Here is an 18,846-nt window from a genome sequence, read left to right as displayed (position 1 = left end):
ATTAGGACATGGAGAAGTGAGACCAAAAGCACAGTCTAAATCTGCTTGTTATATTTTCATATCTTGTCTTCAATAAAGATTTCATTGGATGAATTGTTCTTACTTTTAAGCTTCATCTTGTCTATCTGCTTAGGATTGAGGTGCTAAGATATATTAACATTTACATAAGTTTGTTTTAGAGATACAGTGACAAAAAGTGCCAAGTGTTAGGAAGAACTGTACTAATGGATGGGCTTAGTAGCTTGAAAATATCCAAGGGGGCAGAAGAGGGGAGTAAAGTGCTATGGTTGACAACAATAGTCAAATAGATTTTTATCTACGTGTAAATACTGAGAGAGCCACAGTACCATGGTATATGCAACAACATGCTCCAAACATGTGTTCTTCTATTTTGAATGTGTGTATCTCTCCCAGTGAATAAAAACACTTCAAATCTAAACCATTACATTTCACAATTAAGTTAAGAATTCTAAAATGAAGTATAACAAAAGTATAGAAATTTTAAAATTAAATTTATAATTATATGATTATATACAATTGCAAAAGAATATTAAAAAATTTAGCAAAATACTTTTAAATGTGTAGTTATAAACATAGTTACATATTTATAAAGCTATAACTATAAACATACAAATATTAACTATCAACATACTAGAAATGTGGAGAACTATAAAATATAAAAAGTCATTTAATTATGTATTTTACTTTGTGTTTGCTAATTTTAGTGGTAAAAGACAAACAATTGGTCAGAAAATCCAAATTGTTTCAATGGAGATCCGCCATTTACTCTAAGGAGAAAGCTGTCTATGGTAAATGGTTATGGCTAAATTATGTAGGAAGGTTGATATAAACATTCAGAAAGAGTGAAACATTGAGAAGTTTGACTGTATGGCCGCAAAACTCAGAAACATAAAAAAAAATTATGAAGGAACATGCATGGTCTGAAGAAGTAAGCACATAACCAGTTTATATATATGCCATTAATATGCCAGATAGGATTGTTTTGACCAGTACTGTTAATTCTCATCTATTCAAAATACTAAATACTGTAACTAGATGGATAAAATACACAATATGGTCAAAAATTAAAACTTTTTTTATCATTGAGCTTATATGTTAAAAGTCCTAATAACACTTAACAATATCGTATTATTTGTTTTGTTTTATCCTAGTCTTTAATCCCACATCTGACAAAGTACTGGTGAGAGAGAAAAGAGAATATGGAAATCTCACAATTTGGAAACTCTGGTTCTCATTTCAGGAAGAAGCAATGGTTGACTATAATGAATATACACTTTTGAACAATTTTTAATATAAGTATGTCCACAATGCCTAAACAAGGACAAAAAAGTAGAATATCATTCTGATTAATGAAGAGCACATACAAAAGAGTGTATTTCATAATTATTTTCTATCTAATCATTTCATATTTAGAACACAAGGCAGCTAATTCTCTAGTAGCTTCCAAGTTTCATTAACTGACTCTGTTTGCTCTCATCCAACTTAATATTAATTGTTAATCACTTTGGATTCATATGTGGAATGTGTGGGTATGTGTGCATGCAAGTGCAGACTTACAAGATGGGTACAAGTCTGGGCATCAAATGAGATAAGAAATTCACATGTTAATATTGCTGATGCATATCTCATGTGACTTTTTTTTGATGGTGCATATGACTTGGTTTTGATTAATCTGTGATGATTAATGAATTAGTTATAGATTTATTTGTAATTTATTTATACATTAAAATTTTATAATTTTTTAATAATTTAATTAGAATATTTGTCCTATTCAATCTTCTTTTACTTTTCTGTTACATTCAATCAATTGATTCTTAAAATTTCAGTACCCCAAAATAAATATATAGATGACAGAGCATAAGTCATATGATACTCAAGTGACACACACATGAATGCCATCTGCCATTCCTGTCTGTAACTCTCATTCTGGAACTCCTTCAAATTTGGGATTTCTTCTTGTATATTAAAAATTACCAAAAAATATGTGTCCTTCCTCCAAGAATAACTTTAACAGAGGGATATAGTAGTTTGGAAAGAGGGTACTTTTGCCATTTCTCACAGTCCTGAACAAATTGTAAGCACTCCAAACTAATTGTTGAGCATAGTTTAGTGCTTTCTCTTGGTAAAAGATAAACTTTTTTTTCTTTGTGTAAAATTATAAACATTTTGTTTTGTTTTTTAAACTTTTGTAACAGTAAACATTTAAATCAGGAAGCCAAGCACAGACTTCTAAAAATCAGAGCTACTGAGGTCCCTTTGGGCCAAGGAAAGAGGACTATTGATTCTGTAGCTAACTCTGCCGAAAGTGTTTGACACTGATCTGCAACTGATTCAATAGCATCATAAAATTCCAGTGAGAAACGCTTTAGGTTGTGACTGTGAGGACAAATCAATTCTGATTTCCTTTAACTCTTGTGATGGAGATTCATCTTTTAGCCTGGAGAAAAAGAGATAAATATTTTCTTTCTTCAGATAAAAGGGGAAGTGGGAGGTAAAAGAGTATGTGACATTTTAAGAAAAACAAATTATTTGATGCTAGAAAAGGAAACTCAAGCAAAAGCATGCATATCTAGAAGAGCAAGTAAAAAAACAGAAAATCTTTAGTCAGCAGCCCAGGATGATCAGGGCAAATAATATATGATCACTTTATTTTAAAATGCTCGTTCCACTTTGAGGTACGTCCTACTGTGTGCATTTTGAGATTCTTTGGGAAAACATGTTTATTTAAATTAGTGTTTCTGGAGTTATATGCTTCATACCTTTTATAATTTTATTCTATATAGCATAATTATATTATAATTGACTAAGTGCAAAAATATATCACTAACTATAATATTAAAATCTTTATAAAAGTTTATTCAGGAGTTTACCTTTCATATTTTAAAAAACATCTTTATATACTTTTGGCAGTTCTTAGAATTTAATTCATTTAGCTTACATATGTAGAAAAATTATAATTTAATATAATACTATTTTTGTCAAAAGCGATAATAAGTCAAAAAATTATGAACTAAATGATAATGTTGAAGTTGTAAATAAAATAATTGTTTAAGCCCTGGCTGCTGTGGCTCAGTGGATTGAGCGTTGGCCTGTGAACCAAGTGTCGCTGGTTCAATTCCCAGTCAGGGCACATACCTAGGTTGCACACCAGGTCCCCAGTTTGGGGGCATGTGAGAGACAACCACACAGTGATGTTTCTCTCCCTCTCTTTCTCCTTTCCTCCTCTCCAAAAACAAATAAAATAAAATAAATATTTAAAAAATAAATAATAAAAAAATAAAAGTAACGCTTTAAAAAATTAAATAGATAAAATAATCATTTTATTTATCATAAAACTCTGCATTGGATCACACTATTAGTGGTAGGTAGACAAACATGAGCACAGCAAGGATTATGAATCAGGTACAGAAGATCACCAGGGCAGGAAAAACTGGGAAAACAGAGACCTTGCCCCCAGGGTGACCTTCCCTTCCTTAGCATATCTCTGGGCATGTGGTTTAGATCCTCTGACCTTTCATATGGCTTGTCATGCAGTTTGTATTCTCCCCTGACCTTTTCTCTCCTGGCATGTCACTAGTCACATGGGTTAAGTCCCCACAGAGAAGGAGAATAGCTCTTAAGAATTAAGCTCTCAGGAAAATGAAGTTCTGACCTGCATCAAATACATCCAGACCTCCGTTGTATTTCATCTCCAAGCACAGAAAAGCAGCAGAACCAGACAAGTGATGCTATGACTGACATCAGGACCAGCGGCATTGACTATGACCCCCTGCCCTGGCTCTGACCAATCAGTGGAAACCATGGCCCTGAAAGGACATACCTGGGAAGCTGATCAATAGTCTATTAAGATCCTTCTCTGGGACATCCCCTAAAATCCACACCCTTAAAATCCCTTAGGAATGAGGACTCAGCGTCTCATCCCTCTCAGGAGCACGCCCGCACGTCTCCCATCACCCTCTTCTCCCCAGGTGCATTACCTTTACCTTTCTCTCCTTCTCCTAAGCTCCAAGGGCTCATCTTTTGCTTCTGTAACTTGTTTCCTGATCCCACACCTCACTGGCTAATTTTTTCCTACCTCTGTGACTTTCTATATAAACTTTCTCTTATAGTCTGAGTCTTGACTGAATTCTTTCTCAGCCAGAATGCAAGTACTGAGGTTGCTGAACCAAGGTGTGGTCTGACTCCACTGGTCTAACACCTGGTGCTGTTTTGCCATCCACAAATTGATTATAAGTTTCATGAAAACTTTTCCTTGAGGACCTACTTACTTTATGTAAAATCACACAATTGTAAATTTTTTATAACTGATTGAGAATCCATAACCATGTGGTTTGACTTTATAATCTTATACATGAGAAAACCCAAATTTAGGTTAAGATTCTGCAAAAAGTTTACCTTGCTCAGGCCATCAGAATAAAAACTCCAGGTATGTTCTTTATAGTCTAGAGGTCTCTCTAGTACACCATTCTGGCTTCCACTATCCTGATATTTTTAAGTTAAGGGTAGGTAATTTCTTATTTTAGTGATGGACAGAATCTAGGCTCTTATTCCTTATAAAACCCATTAGTTACCACCATTCCTTCTTTAGAGTTACTAACCTTAAGGAGACAAATGATTCTCTTAGATAAAATATAAAGTTAATTGTAGTGTTTGACTCAACAGATTTGACACTCATCAATAAAAGAAGATAATTGAGGACTACACAAAAATAGATACCCTAAATAACAGAAAAAATAGATACAATTTCTATAGTGAATTTGATCTTCTAATTTTAAAGGTGGTTCACTTGGATAAAATCAGTTTTAAGATGTTTTAAAGAAAATTCTTGACACTCATCATTCTCTTTTAATAAAGCACTATTGCTCATTGACTCTGCGGAAGAATAAATTATAAGATAACCCCCAAAATGTCCACCTCCCTAGTGTATACACCTTATATAATTCTCTTCTTTTGAAGGTGAGTGAAATCCCATATATATGGTAAGGTAACTCCAGGAGTTGAGTTACATTATGTTGTAAAATGGATTCTGGAGATGTAATTAAAGGGAAATAATTTGGGTAAATCAGACCTGATCTTGAAATCTTTGTCTAGAAGGTAGTGACAGAGGAAATCAATAATTTAAAGTCACTGAGACATATTCCTCCTAGTTTGGCAGTAGTAAATGACATGTGGAGAGGGCAAAGTGACTCTTCTAGTAGTTGAGAATGACTATCAAGAAGTTAGGGACCTCAATAAGTCTAGTTAACATCCATCATTATACATAGCTACATTTGTGTGTGTGTGTGTGTGTGTGTGTGTGTGTGTGTGTGTGTGTGTGATAAAAACTTTTAAGATCTATTCTCTACACCTGGAACTAATATGTTATATGTCAATTATATCTAAGGAAAAAAGAAGTCAAAGGAAGGAAGGAAGGAGAAAGAAAGGAAAGAAGGAAGAAAGAAAGGAAGGAGGGCAGAGAGAGAGAGACCTTAGTCCTTCATATGCAGGAAATTAAATTTCACCAATGTACTGAGGAGCTCAAAAGAGTAACATGAGCCTCAGATGAGCTAACAGCCCTCAAGGGCACCTTTGTGTCGTGTAAACTTCTGAGCAGGGAACCCAGTAACACCATATCAAATTCCTGACAGCACCTGTGATATAATAACTGTGTGCTTTAAACTGCTGATTTGGGGTCATTTTTCATGCAGCAACCAAAAAAGTAATGCAGGCCTTTTCATTATTGTGGTAGACAGACCCTAAACTGACCTCAACCATCCCTGATTCTTTATACTTTTGTGAAGTTCTCTCCCATTGAATGTAAGTGTGGCCTGGTTCTAGTAATAGAATATGGTAATAGTCATGTCATGTCACCTCTCTGATTACCATACATTATATAAGACTCTGTCTTAGCAATGTCAATTTAGAGAGACTTTCCCTTGCTGCTACGTTGTGAGAGGATCTATAGAGAAGGCCCTGAGAAATTGCCAGCAGATTCTAGAAGCAGACAGCCACACAAAAATGAGGGTTTTGGCTTTGCACATGCAAAAAGATGAATTCTGCCAACAACTGCAGGGAGCTTCACCAGTTGTGACTATGACGAGACTATAGCCCCAGCTGGCACCTGGTTGCAGCCTTCTGACTTCCTAAGTGGAGAACAGAAGTACAGTAGTTCCTCTCTATTTTGCAGTTCACTTATCACCGCCTCACTGTATCGTGGGATTTTAAAAATATTATATTTAATTATTTATTGTGGATTTTTTGCTATATCATAAGATTTTGTGGTACTGTACATGTATGTTGTTAAAGTTATGTAGTTTTAAGAGTGTAGAATATGTTTAAGAATATAAGTAGTGTTTATAAAAGCGTGGAAAAGGTTAATAAGGGAGTGAGAAGGCTAATAAGGGACTGGGAATGGTTTATAAGTATGTGGGAAGGGTTATAAGGCCTTAAAATATATATAAATACTAAAATAAATATAAGATTCCTACTTCGTGGATTTTCACCTATCACAGGGTGGGTCTAGAACGTAATACCCGCAATAAGTGAGGGAATACTGTACACAGTGCCTGAACTTCTTCCCTGATGATATGAATCAGAGATATGACAACTGCTGGTGTTTCATGTGAATTATTTCCTGGACCACTGGGCTTATTTTAAAAACTTCAAGTTCCCTCTTGAAAGTCTTACTAAAGTGTAGTAAAATTCATCTCTTATTGAAATTTAAAAAATCTACATATGCATATCATAATAATATTTTTAAAGATTTTAACTGATGTTCTCTTTGTTTCTCTGGTAATTTTCAATTTGCCTTTTCAAGGACATAGATCATTTCACTGAGAGCGTTGCCATACAAAAGAATGTGATGAAATAGAAAAAAAAAAAAAATACGAGTGCCTGGCTGGGGTGTCCCAGAAGATTTACTCTTTTGAAATATGTATAGAGGATTTAAGACATAACAATTATGTAGGAAAGACATCATGACGACATAGGGGAAACCTTAGAGAAAGGGAAGTGCACATTCCTCAGTTGCATCTCATCCCCTGGTCCATTCATTACAAGCCTAAGAGAGAGAGGGCAAATAAAGGCCAAGGGAAACAATGGCCCGTGTCCTCTTTACTAGGTTATTGCTAGGCAGGAAGTAGGGCTCCAGAGATCTAATGTGCACATGATGTGTATTGGCTTGTGGTTTTGTGGCACCTCTGAAGGCATTAATATGTTTTCACATGCTTTGGAACTAGCAAAAAACGTTTTTTTGTCTCTTACTACTGCATGAAAGTAGCTTAGAGAGTTTAAGTCTTGAACAATTAGGGGAAAAGAATGACAGAACATCTTCATCATGAATTCCATGGACACCTAACCCATTTCTTCATGTGGGAATTATAAAAGGACCTCAACACATATAAACAACCCAAGTGAAAGGTAGGACATATCAAAGTCTTTTTCAAAATAAATAATGAGAATCTATCAGTGTCAACTATGGTAGTAGTAGTTGAGAACATAGCAGTTAAAACTAATTCTTTGCTTTCATGAAGCTTCAATTCCAGTGTGTGTGCATGCAAGGCAGTTAATAAATAAAAAAAAAATGTAAATACATAGTATCTTAAGTTGCAGTAATTGCCACTGAGAAATGAAAAGCAGAGTGGGGAGACAGCGATAGAGATGAACCATCCACTGGAATTTCAGTCCCATCAATCCAACTTCTACTTAATCTATCCCCGTAAATGTCTAATGAATATTTCAAAGTATAATTGAACAGAATTTGAGATTCCCTTCCTATTCTGTAACTTTCTGTCTCAGTAAATGGCCATGACATCAAGCCAAAAACAAAAATGTTAACTCTGATTTTTCACTGTCAATCCATCAGCAAATCCCATCGAATCTATCATTAAACATATCCCAACTATGTCCACTTCTTTAGATCCCTACCACCCTAGCTTATAGCATCATCACTCCATTCAACCCAATGGTCTATTCTTTCTCCCTTGACCTCTAAAATTCTAGTTTTCTAACAGCAACTTCAATGATCTTTAAAGAATATCAATCACCTTTCCCACCCATTTCCCCAAATCCTGCCTTTCTGGCAATCATCAGTATGTCCTCTTTATCTATGGATGTGTTTCTCTTTTGTTTGTTTGCTTACATTGTGTGAAAAGGTGAAGGGGTTAGAAAGTACAAATTGGTAGTAACAAAATAGTCCTGGGGATGTAAAGGACAGCATAGGAAACAGTGTCAATAATATTGACTATCTATTATCTATGGTGTTACCCTGGCTGGTTTGGCTCAGTGGATTGAGCGTCGGCCTGCGAGCTAAGTGTCGCTGGTTCGATCTTCCAGTCAGGGCACATCAGAGAAGGAAAACTCTGATTCCAAAAAACCTCCGCTGCCTTGCGGCATACCTCTTCAGGGGAAAGGCTAAGGGAGTAAACCCCGACAGAAAATCCGGAGCCGGAGTCCCTAAGGCGGTTTGACGTTGTAGTCAACACCGGCAACTCCTGCGGCGCACTTGAAGCCAAGCTGTATTGACTCTGTCTTTCCCTTGGACCCTTCAGCTGCGAAGAGAGGGGGGGTCTGCTGCATGGGCAACAGCAGACCCTCCATATCACCCTGCCCAGGCTCTGTAGCTTCAGCTTCACTGGAGAGGACACTCCAGCGTCATCGCAAGATGTCGATTCAACACGGGAGGAGACAGATACCGTGTCACTCCCGAGTCGGACTGCACAACCATTCTCGGCGGTGCAGATAGACTCTTAAGAAGCTACACCATCGTTTCTCGAGACGGACGGCTGCCGACGACGACGATTATCTATGGTGCCAGGTGGGTAATGGAAATAAACATTGGGGGGAACACTTTGTAAAGTATATAATTGTCTAACCACTATGTTATATACCTAAAACTAATACAAATGTTGAATATAAACTGTAATTTAAAAACATTGAAAAAATTTAAAAGAATGTCAATCAGTAAACTTCACTCACCTGCCTATCGTGTTTGATGGCATTCCATCATTCAAAATAAAAGCTGCACTCTTTTCTTTGGCTTACAAAACCTGATGGCATGGGGCTCTTGTCTACATTTATGACCTCATCTGGTTCTGCTCTTTTCCTCTTCACTAGCCTTTCTCTTCCGAATACATGTCAAACTATTTTTTTGCCTTAAGATCATTGCCTGTAGTTCCCTTCCCTTTGCTTTGCCAATTCCTTCTTGCCATTTGGATCTCAGTAAAGGCTGATCACCTGAACAAAAGCAATCAACAGGTACACCCTTCCTGAATTTACCACACTATAATTTCTATCTAGTTCTTGCCCTCATTTCATTGTTCTTTTACTTCTAGCACTTTCTACTAAGAGGAGACGTCTCAGAGGAAATTTGTTTGATTCCCTGTATTTTCTGTCCTTAAATGTAGCTGGTATATAGTCAGCACTCAGTAAGCATTTGATGAATGTATAAACAAAAGTTTGAAGTTGTATTAATAATCACAGAATCAGAAAGTAAGAAATATATTTATAGTCTCCTTTTCCTTCTCTTCCTATTCCTTCTTCTCCATTTCTATTCATCCAATAGCTACTTATTTCTATAATCCAGATTCTTTCTTGGGAATAATGTTCCTACAATTTTGCTTTCTATTTTATGAAATTATAGACTTTTTCCCTAAGACTTCTTTTATCAGGAAGCATACTTCTCTGCTGCTATCACACACAAAAATTCCCTCAAGTTTTTGTAGCCAACATAGAATCTTATGTAACCAAAATCTTCCTCCTTTCTGCCCCTTTTCCCGGGCCTTCCTCCTTGCTTTCCTTTCTTTCTATCACTCTTCTGTTCTATTTTTTCTACCCAAATCCCCCCAAAATATAGAACACACAAAGAATTTTTGTTTATTTCTAAAAATGGAAACTATAGAGTAATGAAAACATATATATATATACATATACATATATATATATATATATATATATATATAACTGCACACTGCTATATATGAATTTTATAAGGATAATACTGAGCACATGAGATAAACACAAAATAGTTTATACTGTATGATTCTATTTATATAAAGTATAAAAATTGGCAAAGCTGATCTATATTGCTTATAAAGCAAGAATACTTGTTGCCTTGGGGATGATAGTAACTGAAATGGATACAAGGGGAGGGTTTTTTTTTTGGTCCTGGTCATGTTTAGTTTGTAACCTGGATGCAGGCTTTCACAGATATACCCAACTGTTACAGATATGGCTTGTACACTTTTTTCTATGTATATATTAAAAATACATTAAAATAAAAAAGCAATAGGTTTTTTAAATTCAATGAAGTAGTTATTCATAATTGAAGGAAATGCATTTTTAATACTCTCCAATATCTTATTACCTATTTTAGTGTAAAATGAGGATAAATTGAGTGGAGTAGATTGTTAAATGGAGGTACTCTATAAATTATGGTTTTACATAATTACATTTAAGGTATGATACTTGCCAAGTTCAGAAATGTTTTTAAGACTCTACATTCATTTCAAAAAATTTGAAAAGTAAAAATTAACCTCAAGTGTAAATCAGCTAGTGTGCATACAGCATACCCAATATAATGCCTTAATTTTTCAGTAATTTCTTACAATGTTAATGGTGAACAGGTCCATTGATGCACATTTTTTTTTTTTTTTTATAAAATGGGAAACCTCTGTTTAATTTGTTGTTCCCTATGAAAGTTAAAGAATTTTAGATTTGTTATATGGAGTATTACATCCAGAGACAATTTTCTCAAATTGTACTTACTCTCCTAATAGTTTTTAAAGAAATAGTCCTTACAAACAACCAAATGCTCATTTAGTTGCCAGTGCTGATAAGAAAATACCAAGTTAAATTTAAATCATAGACTAAACTCAGAATTTTTAGAATCGTATGTGACCATATGTGATTACAGAATAACTTTGTCCCCATATCCTGTTTGTTTTTTTTAAATGAGGAAACAGACCAGAAATGTCAAGGATACATATGTCTAAAGATACATCATAATACTTTTCGTTACTGAGACAAAAACTCTCCAATATTTTTCAATGTCTTTTCAGTCTACAGAGTACATTCATGTGCATAATCTCAGTTATTGCTAGTATTAATAGGAATAGATTCATGTAATTTAAAGTTGTTTTCATAGTATATGCCAAATGACTGTTTCAATAACCCTGCACTGGTAATGGTATATTCTTCTGTTCTGTTATTTTCCTTGACACTGTGGATGCCTTAATTAAGGAATATTGCATGTCATTTAAATACTATTTTACTTAAAATTTTTTCAGGTTTGACCAAGTTTGATGTCTGCTTTTATCTGCAGATGAATTTTCATGCCTACAAACAGATAAATACATTTACATTGAAAAAGGGATTTCCTAGGTTTTTTAAAAGGATCTGTGATCATATCAAGTAATCTCATTTAATTGTTTTTATTATTAAATATATTAGGGTGAAATTGGTTCATAATATTATACAAGTTCCAAGCATATGTTTCAATGATGTATCATCTGTACATTGCATTTCTTCCTTTCTATTTTTATGGAAGCAATATTCATCCTCCTGAGACTAAGCTCTGTGTTCTTAACTCATCTCTTTCTGCCTTGGAAGCAATTCACTCTATCAATCACTACAGCCCTAATTCTGTCTCTCTCTTCCTCCCTCTAAGGATCATTGAAAAATCAAATCAAATCCAAATATCAACAAAGAATCAAACTGAAATTACCCTAACCCTATCTCTTCTTGTTCCTTCCAAATCTCTCCCTCTCTCACTCCTCCATCTTTTCTCCTTACCTTTTAAAAATTTTATTACCTATCACTCACTTCTCAATACACCATTTTATTCCTACCCATAACACACCAGTTATATACACTTGCTAAGCTTACCAAAAATCTCTCCATTTTTTTATTCAATAGAAATTTCTTAGTCTTTTTTCTTTGACCCAATAGCAACATTTGACATTTATTCTTTCTCCTCTCTGGTTGTTGTATCTTCTCTGGCTGAAATTCTCCACCTTTTTGTGGACTCCTTTCCTCTGGATAGAATTTTCTCCTTGGTAGATACCTCTTCTCATCCTATATACTTACTTATTTTATAGGTTCAGCTAATCCCAAGATTCCATTTCCAACATATTCCTATGTCTTACAAGTCTATTGTTTCACCAGTACATTTTCTTGAAAGCCACAGACTTATATATCCAATTACTTTCCAGGAAACCTAGCACCCTGAAAGTATCTGGACTCCTCTCTTTCATCATCCTAATATCCAATTGTCCTGTGAATTTAACCGCACATAAATCTCTTTCATATGTAAAGTTTTCCATTCTTTTCAAGAATCACTTGCTATCCTCCTAATTTCCTTCTGCTTCTAGTCTCTCCTCCTCCTAAGTTTTAATTATGCACATGATAATCTTCTTAAAATGTTCAATATCATTATTTTGCTTCCCTGCTTGCAATTTGTCAGTTTCTTGAAATAAATTTTATATTGTTCTTTGTGTCTGAAGTTTTGTATAATAGCACAATTCTGTGCCAATAATTTTACACTTATTCCTTTCAGTTAATGATTAAAATATAGAAAAATTTTAAAGCGCTAAACTTAATAATTTTTGTGTTTTCCCCTTATTTTGAAATAAAATGAACACACTTAATTGGTATTGTACAATCTTTATAATTTGTACATGAAAAAATTTAAGACATGAATCATACACCAACTAGATCCCATATTTGCTATTCACTAGATAAATATATTGCTGTCAAAATTAAAATACAATAGCATGAAAAAGTAATAATATTATACATTTTGTTTCTAAGAATAATAAATAGTAAATATAATTTAAGATTCAGAACACTTATAAATAACAGGAAAATAAAACATCCTTTAGAATTTGCCTTCATATATTTATTTTGATTTTTCTAATATTTGAGAAGATTCTCACTGATCCTTACCAAATGTCATCATAAGACATTTCAAAGATATATGAGTTTTCATTATCACATAACCAGAGATTTTTTTTCTGAGTAAACTTTAAAAAAATTTTTTTGTTAGGAAATCTGTGCAAAAATACTCAAAGGCCTAACTCCCCTTACATTAAAGATGTATTCCACCTAAGCCACCAATGCAAATCAAAATCATCATAATTCAGGTTACCTCAGTTTTTTATATAAGGAAAAACATCTCTCCACATACACATAAATCATTAGCCTGGAAAGGGACATAACACCATCCCAAAATAATTTATCCTATAGAATAACATAAAATCTAGACTCTGGGTACTTTTTTCTCTAATTGAAATAAATTACTGGAAACATTTCCAACATATCTATTTATTTGATAACTCCCCTGTGGCTAAGTGCTTTCCAGTAAAAACTACAACTATTTATATAACATTCTGAAGTTCACAAAACAGGTTCACATGTACTATGTCACTTGACGTTCCCCTTCAGTATTTGGTGATAACATACAGAGGGATTATTTTGTAGCTTTATAATTTACAGGCAGGGGATGAAAGAGACAATAATTTGCCCCAAATTAAGGGGCTGGAGAGTGACAGAGCTAAGGATGAGACCAAATCTTATGAGTGCCATCTTACATTCTTTCCTCTTTTTATGTTTTAGCCTGGTGAAAGTAAATGGAATTGTGTATGGTAAACTAGCACCAAAGTGGAATTCTGTGGAACTTGAGTTCTAGACAGTCCTACTTCAATTCAGATATCAACCCTTAACTTTGAAAAGTATTTTTAAAAAGACAGAAATATGTAAACTTTTGATCAGAAAAATAGGTGTTACCCATTTTTTAAAGTAGACTCAAAAGACTCCTGGAAGCAGTTAAAGTAGTATAAGTGGTAAAGATCTTTGCAGGGTTCATGGAGGGGTTACTGGTATATTGTATCCTTATGAGACAATGTTAGAAAATGGGATAAGAATATCAAGTAGAACAAATAGCTGACCAACCAGGGCCCTGTCAAAAGACATGGATAGGGGGAAATGTACCTAGTTAATAGGACACAGAGTTTTATAATCAATATTTTAGTAAAATTCTCCTTAGAATAGAAATATTTTTCTTTTATCCTTTTTTTTGTCACTAAGTTAGGAAAAAAAATAGTTCTTGCTAGCCTATAAGTATATACCAATAAAGAACTATTTAACATTTGAGATGATAAGTTAGAGACATGGGAAGATTGAGTATGATAAATTGGTATAAATCTAAATTAGATAGCCTAATCAAATTATCTGATTTCTAGCATGGCAAGAATTTTAGGATGTAATTATGTTCAAGGTTTTAGAAAATTTAACCTATACCTATCAGAAAACTAAAATTCACCAATTTCAGCTTTTTCTGCAGAGAAAGGAATGTTTGGTTTTTAATTGTTGATTATTGCTTCTCTCTCAAGCTTTCCACACTGCAGTACAAACTCCTTACTTGACTGTGAGCTCATTGACAGTAAGGGCTGAATGCTCCTACCAGTAACATCCTTACCAGTTAATGACACACAGAAGCTACTTCAATAGATGTTTCGAATGAGAATAAGTTCAAATGTCTGATGTAAACTTTGCCTTTCTGGTAGAGATTATATGAATTCTGAATATGATAGTTCCATATCTGGTCTATTTATTGACAATACAGATAACTTATACAAACAAAATATAATAATTTTTAATTAATAACGAAAGTTAATATGTTTACTGGTAGGAAACACAATATTCAAAAAGAATTATTCTATAGAACTCAATAACATTATATCATCATATGTTTTAGCAAACTGTTTCTGAAAACAATTTTAAAATATCTTTAATTATACAGGGCTGTAAACATGATAGTTTATATTAGTATTAACTGTTGTAAACATTTTTTTAATAGCCAATAAAGTTGCACCAGATATAACATGAAAGTAACTTTAGAACAAAAACACTCTTGCATTTATTTCCATAAATAAAATTTGCCATTTTAAATACTGATAATTTCTTTAATAAAAATATGTTGAGAATGTTGGAATATGTAAATTATTCCTGAAAACATCATGTTAAGTAACTGCGTTTCTGCTAAATTCTACATAAAATCCAGCTAACCTAATTGTGCAAATTGCTTGAAATTGCAGATGAAGATATTAACAATTCTTTTATTAAAGGATAAAATGGCCATAATACCCAAGGCAATACACTGATTAAAGCAAGTGCAATGGAAGATAACCCATAAGCTTCATAATTCCTTGAATAATAGATCAGTGATTCACTGTAATGTGCTTATTAAGCAATATGGAAAATTGGGTCAAATTATACAGTGAGATAGAGTTGTTCATATGTGACATAACTTGCCATGGAGACAATCAAAGTGACATTTCTTAACCTAAGTCTCCAGAGATAAGATACTTGGCATTAAATTAGTTAGTTACCTAACCTTTTCTAAAATCTATGACTGTGATCAGTAAAAGAAAATTGGATTAAAATGAGCAATTATGATATATAGTAAAGTTGTAGGGGACACATTTTCTAATAGTAAATTGAAACTCTGCTTTGTTGAAGAAATGAGGATTTAGAAAAAAAGCACGTATAGTTATTTGCATAAAATAATGTACCTAACACATACTCATGATGACTGTTCTGAATGTCCGTAATAAACTCCAACATTGGAGAATAAGTGTTACAGGGCCATTGCAAAATTCTAATAACTGGTAGCATCAATCATTTTTGTCAGCTTTCCTAAAATGAAAGTATTTGATTTTTTCATGAGGCAAAACATTTATTTATTTTTCTTTGAAGAGATGCCAGGAAATAAAAGCATACCTATACAGAGTGATTCTATATGGCTATTAATTGGGGTCACATTCAGGGAAACTTGAAAGTATTATAGTTTAGTAGGAGTTTCCTGGGCAACTTTTATCTTAAATTCAGCACTTTCTATCCAAATACAACTGTACATTAAAACTTTTTCTTTCGTCACTAAATTTAGCTAAAGTTGGTGGGCCTTAAATATAAATCTGATTGACTGCCATGTTAGAACTACACTCAACTGATTGGCTTTCTGATATATATGTTTAAAAGACTAGAGAGCGCACCTTATGTAGGCCTTTCTAAATTCAATAAGAGTCAGATTTCCAAAGAAAGTTTGCCTCATATGTAGAAAGGACTTGGCGCTCTCATGTTTGGACAAGTGGATGCACCCAGATAGTCTCCCAGATGGGACAGTGAAGGTGCATTTACTGAGAATAGAAACTGCACTCTGCTGGATGGAGAAGGATCCACCCTTGTGGGGGCCTTCAGACTGTTTGAATGATGTCATCGTATTACCCTTATTTTCCTGCAGCCTCAGGCCAGTCCCTTCCTTGCTCTTGACATCTATCTCAGTGTCCTGACTTGAATCCCTCTCAGGATCATCTGCATAGCTTCCTGTAGCACAGATTGCTAGGCCCCATCTACAGAGTCCTTGGCTCAAGAATTGAGGTGGGGTCCAAGAATTTGCATTTCTAACAGGCTCACAGGTGATGCTGAGGAAATCTTTGCGAGCCATTGTTCTTCCATGGCTAAACTGAAATAGCTTTTGATTCATTCATACAGTCCTAACTTATTGTTGTATTCATATATCACTCATTAAATTATATAAAAATATGTATATATGTACAATGAATGTCTATAACCAGGCACTCTGCAAGTCATATTAGATAACAGTAGATCTTACAGTCTTCTCCCATTCAAATTGCCTCATGCCTTCCTGCTGCTCAAAGTTGTTCCTTTACTCAATTTAAAAAAGATTTCATTTATTTAGTAGAGAAAAGAAAAGGGAGGGAGAACTAGAGGGAGAAAAACATCAATGTGTGGGAGAAACATTGGTCTGTTTCTTCTTGCACACCCAAAACTGAGGTCCTGGCCCACAACACAGGCATGTGCCCTAACAGGGAATTGAACCAGTGACCTTTTGGTTCACAAGCCAGGTCTCAACCTACTGAACCATGCCAACCAAGATCTTTTACCCAATTCTTCATTGCTTTTATACAATTTCTACTTACTCAGTGCAGGTGATCTCACTTATGTGGCAATGAAGAAAACAATCTACTTCAAATAATACATACCAATGTTTGATACTTGGTTTGAATATTCACATTTTAGAAAAAGATGTGAGCCAACATCAATTTCAAAAACCATAACAACAAGAAGTGAAACCTGTCAGGTAGTTGAGATGTGTTTTGTCCCTCATATCTTCTGTCTTTGGACACATCTAATCAACACTGCAGATGATTCGTCTAGGGTAAGAGCACTGGGAAAAATGAATTCGTTTGGAACTACTTGAGATATTAATAACTTTGTAGAAACCATAGACAATTTCTGTTTTAAATAGTGTGTCTGCACATTCCCTCAACCAAAAATCGAAAAGTTATAAAACCCTTGTGATAACCAATAAATCTGCCTAAACATCTGTTCTTATTGGTAATGTTTCAATAGGATATTTCTGTTTTTACAAGGTGAATGCATTTTATCCCTTACATGGCAAAAGAAATCCATGGTTCAGGTAATTCGATTGTAGTGCTCCCATCAGAGGCATACCTGAGGAAACTGAGAAACAGAAAGGTGACAGAACCTGAGGGCCCCCAAGGCTCATTCATCCAGTGTCAGTGAGCAGGACTGAGCTTCCAAATGCATTTTCAATGTAAAGCCTTTTGTACTAAAGGACACAGTCCGAGAACTAACACGAGAAAGACAACATTGGCCTATGACAGCAAGGAAGGAAGGCAAGTATGTAATCTATTTTTAAAATGCTAAGCAGTAAAAGGGCCAACGAGATGAAAATTGTGTTGAATGATGGTGGCCATGATCTAAAGGAATTTGTGATCGAGTCTGGTCTTATGAGCTGTTGTTGCTGCTGCCCTGTTTCCTCTTCCTCATCCACTTCTTCTATTTCTACTTCTTTTTATTACTTTTCATCTCCTCCTCCTCACTCATTTTTTAAAAAATTTGCTTCTTATTTTGTTGTTCATCATTTTGACTCTGCCCCCTGATATCTATGTATTCACCAACTACCAATGTGATTTGCCCATTTGATGGTTTCAGCTAACACAAGCAATGAAAAATAACTGTACATATAGTCACAATTTCATTTTATGAAAAATTCCTTTATAATCTGATTTCCACCAAAAACAAAACAAAAAAAGACACTTTATCTAAATTTGGATACTGTTTGTCCCTAAAAGTAAAACCCTGGACAAGTCACTGAGGACCTCTCTAGGTCTTACTTTTGTCCCTTTAGCAGATACTTGGGTTAGATCATGTCTAGCTCTAAAGCTTATTTTCAACCCCCCATTTTCTGTATGGAATGTCCATTTTATATATGTGCAAACTTTTTCCTCAGTTATAGTAAAAGTTTTTATCTTCTGCTGATTGTACATTACTCTATAAATGTTTGTTTTCAGCACTAGCACATCAAGCTTTTTTTTTTTTTTTACAATTAGATACTAGAGTATAAACTAGAGATATTGTAAACAGAACCAGCCATGCAGGCAGTATGTGAGAATTTTTTTCTGGTAAAAGTCTCACACAATGTATTTAGTTCATTTTCATTCTCTCACTGAAGCTTATGAAGCAAGATAGGGAAAAAAAAAGATTTTCACATTTCCTCAGGCAGAGGTCAGAAGCAACTTTCAGAGGGAACTTGAAGGTTAGACAAAACTCCAAACACATAAAAGTACATCCATTTTAAAACCAGTAAAAATGAACTGCTACTCAGTATAGCAGATGGCAATATTTTATGAACCATTTTGTAACATTAGAGAATTCCCAGCATCTACTAAAATTCAGCTTCATGAATAGCATTAAAGAAGCTATACTGCTTCTGCACATGGTACTTTTAAGCAAAATGCTATA

The 18,846-nt window shown here is 34.3% G+C and overlaps 1 pseudogene; it reads right to left on the bottom strand.

Moving 5' to 3' along the window:
* The window catches only part of LOC150021254 (ubiquitin-like protein 7 pseudogene), a 107,330-nt pseudogene extending 90,829 nt beyond the window's left edge, over positions 1–16,501 (bottom strand).
* Between the last annotated feature and the right edge of the window lie 2,345 nt (positions 16,502–18,846).

The sequence above is a fragment of the Furipterus horrens genome, unplaced genomic scaffold (assembly GCF_987537825.1).
Source record: "Furipterus horrens unplaced genomic scaffold, mFurHor1.1.pri manual_scaffold_1, whole genome shotgun sequence".
NCBI lineage: Eukaryota > Metazoa > Chordata > Mammalia > Chiroptera > Furipteridae > Furipterus > Furipterus horrens.
The sequence above is the reverse complement of the archived record's forward strand: the minus strand, read 5'-3'. Positions and strand labels throughout refer to the sequence as shown.